This window comes from Eptesicus fuscus, chromosome 2 (genome assembly GCF_027574615.1).
Source record: "Eptesicus fuscus isolate TK198812 chromosome 2, DD_ASM_mEF_20220401, whole genome shotgun sequence".
Taxonomy (NCBI): domain Eukaryota; kingdom Metazoa; phylum Chordata; class Mammalia; order Chiroptera; family Vespertilionidae; genus Eptesicus; species Eptesicus fuscus.
In genome coordinates, this window is record NC_072474.1 from 92,256,701 (window position 1) to 92,273,266 (window position 16,566).

The window sequence follows — 16,566 nt, forward strand, 5'->3', positions numbered from 1 at the left end:
TTTCAGGTTCAATTCCCGGTCTGGGCACATACCTAGGTTGAGGTTCGAATCCCTCAGGGCACATGCAGGAGGCAGCCATTTGATGTTTCTCTTTTACATCGATGTTTCTTTCTCTCTCTCCCTTCCTTTCTCTCTAAAATCAATAGACATATCCTTGGGTGAGAATTAAAAAAGATGATCCTAAGGACCTCAGATTGAAAAAAAAAAAAAAGATTATCAAGGGAGTAAAAGACTGATAGCTAATTTTTAAATCAGCAATAATGGCATTTGGAAAAATACCTTCAAAAGGCTAAAATGCTGTTGATTGTATGCCAGCAAAACTGTCATTCAAGTAAAAAGGTAAAATATACTAAAATTGAGCACAACAGACCTTTACCAAGAAACTTCTTAAAAGAGACACTTTGGGAAGAAGAAGAAAGTGATTCCAGGAGGAAGGACTGACATTCTAAAAGGAACGATGAACAAAGAAATTGGTAAACATGTAGATAAAGCTCATTAATTAAAATTAAATAAAATTAAGAATTTAGTTCCTTGGTCATACTAGCCACATTTCAAGGCCCAGGTGGCTGGCGTCTGCTATGTTTAATAACACCAATACAGACATTTGGACAGCGCTGCTGTAGAGCAATGGAAGGGAGATACATAAGATCAGCTCTGCTGGTCATTGACTGTGAGGTGCCATTGTCATAAAAGCCACCATTATAGTAAAATAAATTTAAGGAAAATACTGCCCAATTTTTTTAAATGCCCCCCCCCCCCTTTTTTTTAAGGCACATCTCAATATTACCTGTGTGAAAATGTGGAGACCTGTGCCTCTTTGAATGGATGCTATATGGGGTTAGAGCATGAATGGTTCGTCCTCTTAAATGACAGCACTTATGACTGAATTTTGTGATTTAAATTCTGTTTTAAAAACTTTAATGCCTATGGTGTGTTATTAAGATGAGTAATCACATCCTTAGCATAGACTGTAGAAAAAGGACTTACCTTGTTGAAGATCACCAGATCCAAGTGCTAAGAAAATATGGAGCAGATAAGACTTGAGTAAAAGTCGCAGGTCCTTGATTTAAAAGCTGTTAACGTCAGTCAAGTTATTTGACTTCTTCATGACCCAAGTTTCCCCACTTAAAAATAGGCATAATAATAGTTCCTTCTTCAGGATGGGCATGAGGATTAATGTTAAGTACTTAGGAAAACAGTTAACCCTTTATTATAATATCTTTGTGTGTGTGTGTGTGTGTGTATATTTATATATAAAAGCCCAGTGACCGAATGGTGGAATGACCCGTTGACCAGTCGCTATGACACACAAGAGCTGCCCCCTGGTGGTCAGTGTGCTCCCACAGGGGGAGTGGCGCTCAGCTGACCAGGATGAGCGGTGCTCCCACAGCGGGCTGATCCCTGCAGGCCACCCCCCCCCCCCACCCCCCGCACAGTGCACGAATCCGTGCACCGGGCCTCTAGTAAATATTATACTTTTTTTCAATACAGAAATAAAGTGAAACAGTGATTCCCAACCAGGTTTTGTGTATCAGCATTATTTGGGACAATTAAAAAAACAAAGATTGCTGTATGCTACCCCAGACCTGGTATTTAGGGTACTTGGGCTTTGGACTTTGTATTTTTTGTGGGGACCCCAGGTTTGGGAACCCTTGCTTTGGAGTTGAGTAGCATTTTGGTCAGTTTTACGTAGATATTTACCTTTTTTCTTTGTACTTTGAACATTAGCTCTTAGTATTTGTTGAGTATGTAAACTTCTAGGTTCTTACTACTGACCAATGTATGGATCTGCACTCATATACCTTCCTTTCTCTTTCTCACTTCATTCCCTTCCCTCCCGTAGTGAATTTTTAGACAGTTGAGCTATGTCCTGGAAGCCTAGTTCCCAAGCCTTTCTTTAAAAAATTAAAATAAAAATATTTTAAAAGAAACATTTTAGACAGACATTTGGCATTTCAGAATTGAACTTTAGTTTCTAAAATAAATAATTCGACTTTATTTTATCTTTTAAAAAAAAATGACTGCAGGAAATGTTTCTAAAATAACTGATATTCCCCTTCTTAAAACAGGGGTTGTTATTGGATAGATTCCAGTACGTGTTCTTTTTCTTTTGGGGGCGGGGGACGGTGTCTGGGGAGTGTTCTGCTCCATTGCCGCCACATGCAGTGGGAATTCCTCAAGCCTAAGAGCAACTTTTGTACGATGGCAGTTATTTGGTATATGGTAAAACATGGCCTGGAGATTCAAATAACAACATGTTTACTGTATTTAGATCAATTAGAATACGCCTTTTAACTTTTGTGTGTGGATATTTTGGTTTAAAAACCCATTTTATTGTAGCAGCAGCAGCCTTGGTGTTTAAATCTATTTAGTTCGTGTATTTTACATTCCACATGGGTGAGGAATGACTGAAATGTTAGCTCCATTAGGGCAGAAATTTGTTCAGTGCTAAATCCCTAGCACCTAGAATAGTGCCTGAACATGGCGAGTGTTCAATAAAAGATGTGCTAAATGAATGCGCTAACAATTAGACAACCCAAAGTAAAAACCACGTCTACCACTGCTCACTACCAGATATTTGTCTGGTATTGGGATTAGAGGTTGCCTACGTTTTCCCATAGCTCCTTGTACCTCCTACAAATTACACTCCATCCCTTAATCTAGGTCCTTATGGTTGCATCCACAGCACTATATCTGGCAGCATTGTAGTTTCTTAGGAAATATTTGTTGACTGGCCCTAGTCGGTTTGGCTCAGTAGATAGAGCGTCTGCTGGTTCGATTCTGATCAAGGGCATGTTCCTTGGTTGCAGGCTCCTCCAAGGGCCCAGGCCCTGGTCAGGGCTCATGCAGGAGGCAACCGATCGATGTGTTCCTCTCACATTGATGTTTCTCTCTGTCTTTCCCTCTCTCTTCCACTCTCCTTAAAAATCAATGGAAAAATATCCTCGGGTGAGGATTAACAAAAAAAATAAAAACAAATATTTGACTGAATACATAGTGCCTTAAACATTTCTATACTGTTTTTATATTTGGTTTCATCAGTTGACAATCCCATGAAGTTGGCTGATAGTCTCATCCCAGTTTTACAAATGAGGGAACAAAGGTTAAAGAGAATAAGTTAATTGTCCCAGAAAGCCTTGAGTCATAAGTAGCAGAACTGGGACCATAACTTCTATATGTGCTAATTTCTTCATCCTTTGTTCTTTCTAGAACAGTCTTTAAAACATTAATAAGCATAAATTTTCACTCTCGGCCCTCCAGTTGAAATGCTCTTTATTTGAGAATATGACAGGGGAGGTTACTGTGTGAAACCTTTTCTGAATTGCCATAATGTCTTCATCATCAGCCACAAACTTTGTTGGGTGCCACTTTGGGTTATTCATTAATAGATTCTTTTCAGTTGCCTGTGATGGGTACCTAAGATAGAGTCTTTTTGGGGGGGGGGAGGGGGGGGGAAGGAGACAAACAAGCCCTCATTATTTCATATAATTTATACCTTCTCCCAAACATTTTAAAATGTAAACTTGTTGATACTGTGAATTTACATTTTAAAAATAAAATTTTAAAAGTGGTTAGAGGAATGTTCTCCAACATATTCTTGCCAGGATCTCCTGGTCATTTTGAGATAGGAATTTCAGCAGTCTTGAATTGGCTTGGCTGATATTCCTGGCATCAGGCACAAGAAGGAGAAACTTTCCCTGTGGCATTAGAATAGAATAAATAAGATGCTGGCCAAACATTTAAGGTTTTCACACAGTGGCAACATCTGGGCACACATTTTCCCAAAGGCATTCACTGAAGCTAAAAACTAAACAACACACAGCCAAGTGTTAAGCAAGAAAGGATTTCAAAATCTGTGAATCCAGTTTAATTATAGCCTTTGTATACTAGTCTCTATTAGGGAAGAGAATTTGGTGATGTCCGTACGATTTTACCCAATTTGATTAGTAGGTCAGACTTCATTCTACTAGACTGTTAGATTTAAACATACTGCCATTACCTTAGACTTCAGAGAGTTATTTGATCAATACTCACCACAAAGCTTTAATTTCATTGTGTAATAGCAACAAGAACCTAATTCCTTGTCCCCGCCGTGGATATTAACCTTTGGCATTAGAACTGAGGCATCGATGGGAATAAACTGACAATACGGTCTTTCCTTCTGGATCCAGCCATGGAAATATACAGGATGGGGCAACCGTAGGTTTACAGGTATTTGTATGGAAAAATAATACAGTAATTAATAAATAATGATACAAGAATAACCTCTGGGTTTCACGTACAACTGTAGACCTACTTTTGCCCCACCCTGTATGGTGGGGACGCAAAGAGCAGTTTTGGGTGGAAAACACACATTTTCTTCTCTGCTCCAATGCCTGACTTCTCCGATGGGGTGGGACAGAGCCATTGTATTTGTTCTGGCTCTTCCAAAGCGAGATCACATCATCCCTCGACGCGGCTTTTTTATTAGCAGCGTCACAGTTCATGCCTTTGTTCTCACAGTAGCAAGGGTGGCGAGACGTGAGCTGGATAAAGGCCTTTCAGGGAGCGCTTCTGTCCTCTTCTCTGCCCTGTTTTTCAGGCTGTTCACCTTTTGTGAAACTCTTAGGTCTCTGATTAGCGTGGCCTGGACACTGTAGGTAGATGCTAAGAAAGGAGTGGAGGTGAGCAATATTTCAGATTAAGAATTTAGAAGAAAAGAGAAAAACCTGCTTACTCTCTATGTCACATATGACATAAGATAGGAAGCAGTTGGATTATTTTATTTTGGGTCTTAGAGAGTCTTGTTTTCTTAATTTTTGAAATCATTGGTGTCTCTCCCCAAAGACGTGGGTCACTCTGGAAGGGAGAGGCCCGGATGGCATTCATCACTTATTTCCAGCACCAGGGTGGGCATGCACCCCACCGCTCTCTCAGATGGCTTGGGTGCAAGTGTCGTCTGGTTGAAAATCTTTCGTCCTGCCCTGAGTGGTGGGAATGTGCTGTTGTCAACAGAGCAAGTACTGGGACCAGAGAGCTGTCCGTGTGACAGGCAGTTTCCGTTCAGGACACCTGCTCCCCGAGCACACTGCAGCCATTGTCTCTCTACCGAGCGTGTGCTGGGTCGTCTGTGTTAGCCTGCGGTTGAGTCTTGGCTTTTTTCCCCCGCGTGCATTTCATTTTCGGTGGGACACATTTCTGTCTTGTTCTTCTGGTTTTGCTGGTATGAATTTGACATGTTGCAGGTGGTTCATACAAACTGGTTTTGAAGAGTGCTGAGACATTGGGTGGTGGGGAGCGCGCTTGGTCAGCGCGGAGGCAGGTGACGTGGACTCTCGTCCCTCTCAGGAAAGACAGTGGACCTTTCTGGGTGGCAGTGTCCTCACTGGTAAACCCAGGGGTTGGGTTTCTCAGAGTCCTGGGCTGCCAAGTCCCCGGGTGTGAAGATTCCACCCCTGTGTTTGGTGTTTTCTGAGATGCTGAGTATCAGAAATGGATGTGGCGGTATTTATTCACCGAGGGCCACGCCCCTGTGAAATTGTCAGCAACAGGGGGAGGTGGTCTTACTGGATGCATTGGTCAGAGAGGGAAATACCAGGGCCTCTTTGTTTCTTTGTGGCAAATTTACAGAATAATAGATAAAAATGTCTTACTTCTGAGAAAGGACTGTTGTTAGCCCTGGAAGTGTTATTAGGCACTTGGTTGTTGAACTTTTAAATTAGGAATTACTGAGTTCAGTAATGAAGACTTGTTAATTCATTAGCCCTTCTTGTTCAGATAAGAGGAAGCCTACAGATCAGGCTTATAGAGTATCACACCCCATTTCTGATTTGTACTCCCATAGTGTTTAATAAAAATCTCATTAAAAATATTCTAGCCCTAACCGGTTTGGCTCAGTGGATAGAGCGACAGCCTGCGGACTCAAGGGTCCCAGGTTCGATTCTGGTCAAGGGCATGTACCCAGTGGGGAGTGTGCAGGAGGCAGCTGATCGATGTTTCTCTCTCATCGATGTTTCTAACTCTCTATTCCTCTCCCTTCCTCTCTGAAAAAAATCAATAAAATATATTTTAAAATATAAATATATTCTAACAATTATAGAAAATTTGGAAAACACCAAGAAGGAAATACAAATATCTCATAATCCCATTACCCAGAAATATCTATTGTTCAAACTGTGGTGCCTTTACATTATATATACCCAGTTTTAGAACAAAATTGGGATAGAACCACAAATACATAACTTGGTATCTTTTTTCTTGCTGAGTTTCTTTTTTTTTTTTAACTTATTTTTGGGACTACAGTTTCAAATGAAGGTAGAGATTAATGTAATATTATGCTTGGCACACTTATGACAGGATCTGTTTTGACTTACAGAAATAGAATTATGGACCCAGTATCTGAAAATAACATTTGTCCGGTTCCTTTTTGAATAGGCTTTCAATATTTAACATGTATAGATGTTGTCATAACTATTACTATAATTAACAAATGAAGACTTCCTAATCAATTAGCTTTTAATTGTTCACTAATTGCTTTTATAAGACCCCCTCATTTTATTCTTCTGCACCAGAATTGCTAGCTGCAACCTCAGTGAGCAGACGTTATTTTAACACTGTTTTTCTGGGTGCCATGGTTCTTCACATTGAAGCATGGTAGCTAGTGTGGGCCTGGCCACAGGTTAGGTTGAAGTAGGTTAGTTAAAAGATTTCCTTTTGCTCGAATACGTTATTCACTTGATAATATTTATGAACCACATGTTGAATGTTGGTTTCATGTATCCTTTTCCTCTATTAGGAAATGAAAGGTGATTAGTTTCCCCTTTGGATTATTTTAGCCCATATAATTTTCTGCTGCATCCTTCATTTTGCATTGAAAATACGTTCTAAATTCTGAGCCACGTTGGAATGTTTTCATGACCTTTCCCTTATGTGTCTTTTGGTGGTGCCCTTTGAAGGCCTGAAATGTTTTATATTTGATTGAGATTAAATCTGGGTTTCATTTTACTTAAAAAAAAAACACACACACATATTGAGCAAGTTGATTTTCTGTTCAAGTTCCTAAGGGGAATGATTCCAGCCTTCTGTGTCCCAAGAATTCGACTGAGCCCTGCCAGAACATTCCTGTGGTTTTCCACAGGGCAGAGCTGTATGCTCATGAAATTTTAGTTGTAGCTTGTGTTTTCTGTGGTTAATTAAAACAGCTGGCTTTTAAATTTTCCACAAACAGAGCACAAGCGTTTGGCCAAGCCTTTTCAATAATGATTAAATACTTTAATCTTCCCCTCACAATAGCCCAAGCTTTTCTCTAGGACACTTATAAGCTGTTGTCTCTGCTCATTAATGATTTTAAACATTTAGATGTTTGGGGTTATCCTGCCAAGTCCATAGGAGAGAGAGAGAGAAAGAGGGAGGGAGGGAGGGGGAGAAGGAGGGAGAGAAAAAGAGAGAGGGAGAATGAATCTCCTTTTTTCTAGTCTTCTAATGGCTTCTGGCCTTTGCCCCTCCAGGTTGGAGCTGCCTTGGGTGAGCTGCTGCGGTCCATAGCCAAGCATGCTGTGGTCGGATCTGCCCAGCTGTGGAACAGAAACATTCGCTGGATGGAAAATCCATAAAAGAAAGCTGCTGTGAGAGCCTGAGACAGACCATAACTTAAGCGAGATCAGGTTGGTATAAGGTAACAGAGGCTGGACAACGTGGCTTGTGTCAGATGCGGAAAATTTGTTTTGTTAATTTCACAAAGTGTTTTTGAGGCGACCCCGAATAATCGTTCCAGTTATGTGAGAGCATCAGATAAGTGGCAGATGCTGTACCCTGATAGACTTCTGTGTACAGGGCATTGTTGTCTTCCTTCTTCCTCCCCCCCGCCCCCCATCTTCCTCTTCTAGAGGAGAGAGGAAGATCTCAAGCACAACTATGTGACAAGCCACTCCTAACAACCCGGCGATCTTGGCTTTATTTTGGAGAGAAAGCGGTGACCCTGAGAAGCAGGACTGGCACTGGCCCTTTCAGAGACGTGCCCCCATTTGGGTGTTCACACCGTGAAGGGTGATCATGGGGGCCTGCCATTTTAGGGGGTCATTTCTGTCTGTGCTCCTCCAGTTTGCTTGGCAAGTTTTTACTTTTGTCTCCCCCAAAACAAAAGCTGGCGACACATTTGGTTTCAGCAGAGTGCTTTGGGCATGAAGATACTCATGTAGGACAAAGGAGAAGAAATCCCCTCAAGTAACAAGAATGTAAAGACGGGCAAAATGAAGTGGACCACGAGCGCGACACTGCACAACAACCTCATCTCACAATAAGATGGAAAATAATTCATTGTGAGAAAGAGGATTGTGTTACAGGGATGGGCACTGCGAACCTTTTTATCGGATGTTCAGTGGGAAACGCAGCATTAGACATAATAGGCAGCTGATAAATACTCACTGGAAGGGAGCGAGTCAGCAGTCTGGAGAACCTGTGAAGTACTGAGCTTCTGTTGACTTTGCCCACCCAGCATCCTTTCCTCCTCCAACAAATTTCCCAGGTTTCCCTGGGCAGTCACCCTTGCTTTGTTTTTAGCCTGTGGAGTTAGAGGAGGTGACCTCAGTGTCTCTGCTGTGGGCATTTGACATAGCCTGGCTAGTCAGGGTCACCAGGATCAGTTTATGGAGGAGCCCTAGTATTTTCACTGAAACTATTGCAAAGACATTTTTCCTTTTTGTGGGTTTGTGAAGCTGGAGCTGCTGGTTACTCTCTGCTACCACAGGAAATCAGAGCAGGGAGATGGAGGAAACAATATGAGGAGGGAAGGGGGGTCACACCCACACACCCCCAACCCCCCCCCCCACACTACACATACACACAAACACACACACACAAACATACACACTACACGCAAAACACACACATGCAATACACACAACACATAACACACACGCATAACATATACACACCACACAACACACACAACACACACCATACACACAAACACACACAACACACAGAACACACACACACAACATATACACAACACACACACACAACACACATACGACACATACACAACACAACACACGCACAAAATTTATGGTCCCAGATTCTGCATCACCTAAAGCCAGCTAATTCATTTTCACTTTCCTGGCAGGTCAGCCTCTTAGTCTGAGTTAGTGTCCATCACTTACATCTGCAAACTTTTTGACGGGTAGTGCCTTTTAGGATGGGGTCTTAGCGTGAAATGACTGTGGCAGTCCCTGTACTCAGGGGCTCACAGAGAGGGTAGGCTAGATCAGCATTTGGCTAGCTGGCAGTGAAAAATGTATCAGTAGAGGTAAGGACTAAGTTTTGTGGGAGTAGAAAAGGTGGAATTATAAATTCTGCTGGGTAGTGGAGACACTAGCAGAGAGAGCTATTATTTAACAAAGGAGAAATAGGATTTTTGTTTTCAGGAACATTTTAAAAAATATACTTAATTCAATTACTTGCTTTTTGAATCAGAAAGAAAGGGAGGCTTTCCAGAGGCTATCGTTAAAATAAATTGCAGGTAAGAAAGATAATTTCAGAGCTTGCTAGGAGTAGAATCTTGGTATTTACTGTAAACACAGTTGTTTCAGGGCAGCCAAATGAGAGGTTATCAGAGAACTGTCCAGAGTTTATTTTAACACCGCAGGGTGACAGTTATTCTTCTTATGAAAACCTCAGCTGGCTTTCTGTTCCAGGCAGAATTTCAAGTGTGTCATGAATTTTAAAGATTTATTTTCTCTTCTTAATATTAGACTTTATTGTTTTACTAGAGGCCCAGTGCATGATTGAATCATGCACGTGTAGGGTCCCCTACACGCGGGGGAGCTGGGTGCCTGTCCGCTGGTGCACCAGGCCTTTCGGAAGCCTCCAGCGCGGCGGAGGCTTCTGAAAGGCCTGGTGTCGGAGCAGACAGGCACCCGCTTTTGATGGTCCGCGGCGGGACGTGAGCTCGCTGCCCCAGAGGCCCCTTCTGTTCTGCAGCACAGCCATGGCGCAGACGCTGGCCCAATCGGCTACCTCGGCCACCCTGAGTCCCGCCCCCTGCGCCTCCCACTGGCCCAATCGTGGGCGTAGCGGAGTGATGGTAATTTACATATTACCATTTTATTAGGTAGGATTTTTTTTTTATAATGGATATGGTTTGCTTTTTAAAAAAATCATAGACTTTATTTTGGGGAGGGCAGTTTTAATTTACAGAAAAATTGAGCAGAAAGTACAGAGTCCCAACCACCCCTAAGTTTTTCCTATTATTAACATCTTGCATGAGTGTGGTGCATTTGTTAAAACTGATGAGCCAAGATTGACACATTATGATTAACTAAAGTCCATGGTCTACATGAGGTTCACTCTTTGTGTTGTACATTTCACGGGCTTTGACTAATAATTAATGATATATATCTACCATAACAGCATCACACACAATACTTTCACTGCCCTGAAAATCCCATGTTCTAACTATTCATTCATCCCTCCCACCCTCCCTCCCTCTGAAGTTTTGTCAACTACTGATTTTTTACTGTCTCCATAGTTTTGCCTTTTCCAGAATGTCATATGGAATCATACAGTATGTAGCCTTTCAGATTGGCTTCTTTCACTTTGCAATATGCATTTAAGATTCCCCCATGTCTTGACTGTTTTTTAAATCCTCATCCGGGGATATTTTTGCGTTGATTTTTAGCGAGAGTGGAAGGGAGAGGGAGAGACACAGAGAGAGAAACATTGATGTGAGAGAGACACATCAATTGGTTGCCTCCCGTGTATGCCCTGACCAGGGCCGGGGATCGAGCCTGCAACTGAGATACATGTCCTTGACCAGAATCAAACCCAGGACCCTTCAGTCCACAGACCGATGCTCTATCCACTGAGCCAAACCAGCTAGGGCTTGACAGTTCTTTTTAATGATAATATTCTATTGTCTCGATGTACTACAGTTTATTTATTCCTTTACCTACTGAAGGGCATCTTGATGGCTTCCAAGTTTTAGTATTTATGAATGAAGCTGCTGTAAACATCATGTGCAGGTTTTTGTGTGGACGTAAGTTTTCAACTTCTTTAGTCAACACCAAGGAGCATGATTGCTGGGTTGTATCGAAGAGTATGTTTAGTTTTGTAGGAAACTGCCAAACTGTTTTTCAAAGTGTTTGTACCATTTTGCATTTCCAGCAGCAGTGAGTTTCTCCACATCCTCCCCAGCATTCGGTGTTGTCAGTGTTTTGCATTTTACCCATTCTAATATGTGCATAGTGGTATCTCATCGTTGTTCTCATTTGCAATTCTCTAGTGATGTATGGTGTTGAGCATCTTTTCATATGCTGTTTACCATCTGTATATCTTCTTTGGTGAGGTATCTGTTCAGATCTTTTGCCCATTTTTTAAATTGGATTGTTTATTTTCTAATTGTTGAGTTTTAAGAGTTCTTTGTATTTGGGTACCAGTCCTTTATCAAATATGTCTTTTGCAAATATTTTTTTTTCCCAGTTCTATGGCTTGTCTTTTCATTCTCTTGACAATTTCTTTCTCATAGAAGAAAATTTTAATTTTAATGAAGTCTAGCTTGTCAATTATTTCTTTCATGGATCATTGGTTTTGTATCTGAAAAGCTATTGCCAACCCAAGGTCCTCTAGGTTTTCTCCTATGTTATTGTCTTGGAGTTTTATAGTTTTACATTTTACTTTTAGGTTTATAATATCTTTTGAGTTAATATTTGTGAAAGGTTTAAGGTCTTTGTGTATATTTCTAATTTTTTTTTTTTTTGTATGTGGATGCCTAGTTATTTCAGCACTATTTATTGAAATTACTATCCTTTTTTCATTGAATGAATGGCCTTTGCTCCTTAGTCAAAGGTCAATTGACTGTATTTGTGTTGGTCTCTCTGTTCTGTTCCATTGATCTATTTGTCTATTTTTTCACCAATACCACTGTCTTGGTTATTGTAGCTTATAGTAAATCTTCAAGTCAGATAGTATTAGTCCTCTGACCCTGTTCTTTTCCTTCAATATTGTATTGGCTGTTCTGGGCTTTTTGCCTCTCCATGTGAACTTTTGAATCAGTTTAATAACACTCACAAAAGAACTTGCTTTGAAATTGTGTTGGGTCTATAGGTAAAGTTGGGAAGAACTAGCATCTTGGTAATATTGAGTATTCCTATTCATGGAATAACTATTTCTTTAGATCTTCTTTGATTATTTCATCAGAGTTTTGTAGTTTCCCTCATGTGGATCTTGTACATATTTGTTAGATTTATATCTAAGTATTTCATTTATTTTGGTGCTAATATAAATAATATTGTGTTTTTAATTTCAAATACCAATTGTTTATTACTGGTATATAAGGAAGCAAGTGACTTGTGTGTAATTAACTTGTATTCTGCAAACTTACTATAATTGCATATTGGTCTCAGGAGTATTTTTGTTAATTCTTTGAAAGTTTCTATATAAATAACCATATTATCTGCAAACAAAGACAGCTTTATTTCTTCCTTCCCAATTTGTATGCCTTTGATTTTCTTGTCTTATCTCACTAGCAAGTACTTCCAATGTGATGTTCCATGGGAATGGTGAGAGGTGATGTCTGTTCCTTGACCTTGATCCTTAGTGGGAAAGCATCTACTTTCTCACCATCAAGTATAATGTTAGCTGTAAGTTTTTTGTAAATTTTAAAAATTAAGTTGAGGAAGGTCTTATATTCCTAGTTTATTGAGAGTTTTTGTCACAGTGGATGTTGGATTTTTATCAGATGCTTTTTCTGCATCTATTGATATGATCATATGGTTTTTGGTTTTTAGCTTATTAAGGTGAAAGATTATATTATTCATTTTTTAATGTTGCACCAGCCTTTTGATAAGGATTGTATTGAATCTCTAGATCAACTTGAGGAGTATTTCCATCTTAACCAATATTAAAAGTTCCAATCCATGAACATGGAATGTGTTGTGTGTTTATATTGATTTAGTTCTTTAATTTCCTCCATAGTGTTTTTGTTTGTTTTTTGTTTGTTTGTTTTTAGGGAACAAAATTTCTTATTACATTTATTCCTAAGTGTTTTCCTTTTTGATGCCTTTATAAATGGAATCATTTTAAAAATTTTATTTTCAGAGTATTCATTGCTAGTGTATAGAAATACAATTGAGTTTTGTATATTGATCCTGTTTTCTTCTACCTTGTTGAACTTTTTTTTATCAGTATTGGTAAGCAGTTTTCTTTATTGTGTATGTGACTTCCTTAGGATTTTCTACATACCAGATTATATCACCCATGACTAGAGATAGTTCTATTTCTTGTGCACTCTGGTTGTTATCTTTATTTTTTACAGTGATGTGAAAACTTTACTATCATATGAGAAATACGAAGTAATGTGCTTTGGAGTTTCTAATGAAATCATCCTATTATGTAGCTTTTTGAAAAGGACAAAAAGATGGTAATTATGAAATTTATCCTCTCATAATTAAGCTAGTTATTCAATCAGTGAGCTTCTTAGCCACTCCTGTCTTCTTTGGGGAAATGCTAGTAAAACTCTTCGCATATTTTTATTTTAGGTTATTTGTCTTATTGGGTATATGTAGTTGTACATATTTTCTCCCAGTCTCTGGCTTGTTTTTTTGCTTTCTTAATGGTGTCCTTTGAGGCTCAAAAGTTTTTAATTGTAATCAAGTTCAATATATCATATTTTCTTTCAAAGCTTATGATTTTTGTTTCTAAAAACTCTTGGGCTAACACCAAAGGTCACAAAGATTTTTCTCCGTTGTTTCTTTCTAGCCCTACATTTAGTTCCACGATCTATTTTGGATTTTTTGTATATGGTGTGAGGGTCAGGTATACTTTTTATTTCCTTCTGCTCTTTTCTTTCTTTGCATATGGATATCCAGTTGTCCCAACACCATTTGCTGAAAAGACTATCCTTTACTTATTGACTTATTTGGTACCTGTGTAGAAAATTAATTACCATAAATATAAGGGTTTATTTCTGGACTCTCAGTTCTGCTCTTTATGCTAGTAGCTCACTTTAGTTAGTTTTTTACGATGCAGTTTTTCTATGAAAAAAGTTGCTTCAAGAAATGGGCTTAAGTTGAAATATATTTCTCTTTTTAGAAAAATTAAACTATTACTGTATTTTTGCTACTTTTTCTCTCCCTTCCTGTTTGAGTAACTGTGTTAAAGGTACTCTAATGTCTGCTTATTTCCCTGTGGATAACTGTGGGAATCGGAAGTGGTAGATGAGAATTTAAGTCAATCTACATGCATTTTCTAGATTATTACATCCATTATTTAAAGCAAAAGTACAAAAAAAAAAATAAAGCAAAAGTACTTCTTTTCTGATTTCACTTTTATGTTTATTCCAGAAAACAAAGTAAGCGAACAAACAAAACAGAAACAAATTCATAGATACAGAGAACAAACTGATGCTTGCCAGATGGGAGGGGGATTGGGGAGTAGGTGAAGGGATTAAGAAATATAAATTGACAGTCACAATATGGTCATGGGATGTAAAGTACAGTATTAGGAATATAGTCCATATTGTAATAACTATGTATAGTGCCAGGTGGGTGTAAGACTTATCTGGGTGATCACTTCGTAAGATATATAAATGTCTAACCACTGTGCTGTACACTTGAAACTAATATATAATATCCAATGTCAACTGTAATTGAAAAATTAAAATTTTTTTAAAAAGTAATTTTCTCATAAAAGTGATAAGCATTTTTATGCCATTATCCATTTGAATAAAACAGATTAAATTTAAAAAAATTATTACCTCTTCTTAACCATTGCCAATAACTACTGACAAGGACTTACAAGTTTGGTATTATTTCAAGAATATCAAGAATTTTCACTAATGGTTATATGAGTTGAGTCTTTTATACAGAAAAAGCTACATTTCACAAAACTATTCTTTTATTACATGGAAAATATTAATTAAAATGCCTTGGGTTTGGGGAATATAGAATGATTTTATGTTTTATGAAAATTGGGTAGTTTTCATGATATAATTAAAATGCTAGCTGTATTTTTATACTTAGCTTTGTTATATTTTTCTTTGTATTAGTATGGTTCTCAATAGACTACTGTGTTGATATGAATATAATTATATGGGAAATGTGGAGACTAACTTTATATCTCTTCTTTACTTATAACTGTAAAAATTATGAATGCATTAAGATTGAAAAGGAGTAAAAAAAGTCATTGCTTTATTGCAGCAATTTTCAACTGGTGTGTTGCAAAAAGCACAATGGTGTGATGCAAGAATTTTCAAAACATGTAATACCTATGCAGTGATTAGTCAGGAGCATGGATCTTATTTCCCTTAGATTGTGAAATTAAAAAAAAAAAAATGACCACAGCCAACACAACACTAGCCATTTGGTGTGAATGAATCAACATTATATCAATTTTTTTTTGTCAGATTGGCAAAAAATAGAACATATTTTTTGATATGCCGCAGAATTCTAGTAATTATTTTATGGGTGCCATGAGATGAAAAAGGTTGAAAATCGCTGCTTTATTGAGATGTTTGGACTCTAGTTGGCCATTTTCTTTCATTTTGTTTTCTAGTACAGTTGTAATTTTGTTTGGGGACTAACTTATTTTTCATGTGAAAATATATAAATTTGGTGTTGAATGAAATTCAGAGACACTTCCCTGCTCCTCATATAGGTAAAAGCTGATTTCTTCCACTAGGTTTTTAATTAAAATCACAGTATCAGATTTAAAATACGTTTTTTTGCAGATCTGTTAGTAGGTCAAGCCATGCCTCCCAGCTCTCTGAGGGCTCAGTTCTCCAGAATGGCTTACCTGCTTCTCCTCTTTCATTGTAATCTTCTCATTTCAACGTGGGTAGAGCAGCTAGATGGGAACTGACATGTTTGTTACCTGGCCCCAGTGCGTTTCTTGGCAGTCAGTCCTTTGGCTGATTTATCAGTTGTTGGCTGATAGTATCACTTCATAAAAATGCATCTATAGAGAGCAATGTGGAGTTATTCTTTTTTTTATTCTTCATTTAAAAGAAAAAAAAAGCCATAGATGAGCTTTCATTTATATCTCTAGGATCCTGGAAGTGGGTATCACGAATCTTTTAACCCAGTCACTCCTACTAATCTTTTCTTCCTCTTTGGTGCCCTTTCAGAAATCTCTGTGACCTATTCTCAGAATGATGAATGACCCTCTGAGGAATGTAGTATAATGTTCTAGGAGAATTGGGTCTTGTTGTTTTTCTTAGGAAGCTGAAACAGAATATGGCTGGGTGACGGTAACTTTTTAACTGCCCTTTACTTTGAGTCGAGTGCTGTGCTGACTGAAATCAGGGGTTCAGAATGATTGAGCCGGGGAAGTTTGAGTTGTGGTACAATTACATTTGTGAAGGCTTCAGCCTGTTTATAATTATTTGGTTGCAGATGAAGAAAAATCACCACATCAACGTAGTCACATTTGGGAGCCAATGCAAGATGAATAAAGAGGGTTTCTGTAACTTGCTTTCATTAGGAGAAACCATTTTTGTGTAAATCTGTAATAAGGGTGTTTATGATAAATACTAGTGCACCGGTGGGGTCCCTCGGTCTGGCCTGCGGGGAATCTGGCTGAAACTGGCTCTCC

General features: G+C 38.7%; 1 protein-coding gene across 1 annotated transcript in view; it reads left to right on the forward strand.

Annotated features, from left to right (window-relative positions):
- Positions 1 to 16,566, forward strand: part of APBB2 (amyloid beta precursor protein binding family B member 2) — a 339,921-nt gene that overhangs the window by 60,140 nt on the left and 263,215 nt on the right. Inside the window, exon 2 of the mRNA XM_054729387.1 lies at positions 7,488 to 7,643. The gene's annotated coding sequence lies outside the window, so the exon portion shown is untranslated. The remainder of the gene's footprint in view (positions 1 to 7,487; positions 7,644 to 16,566) is intronic.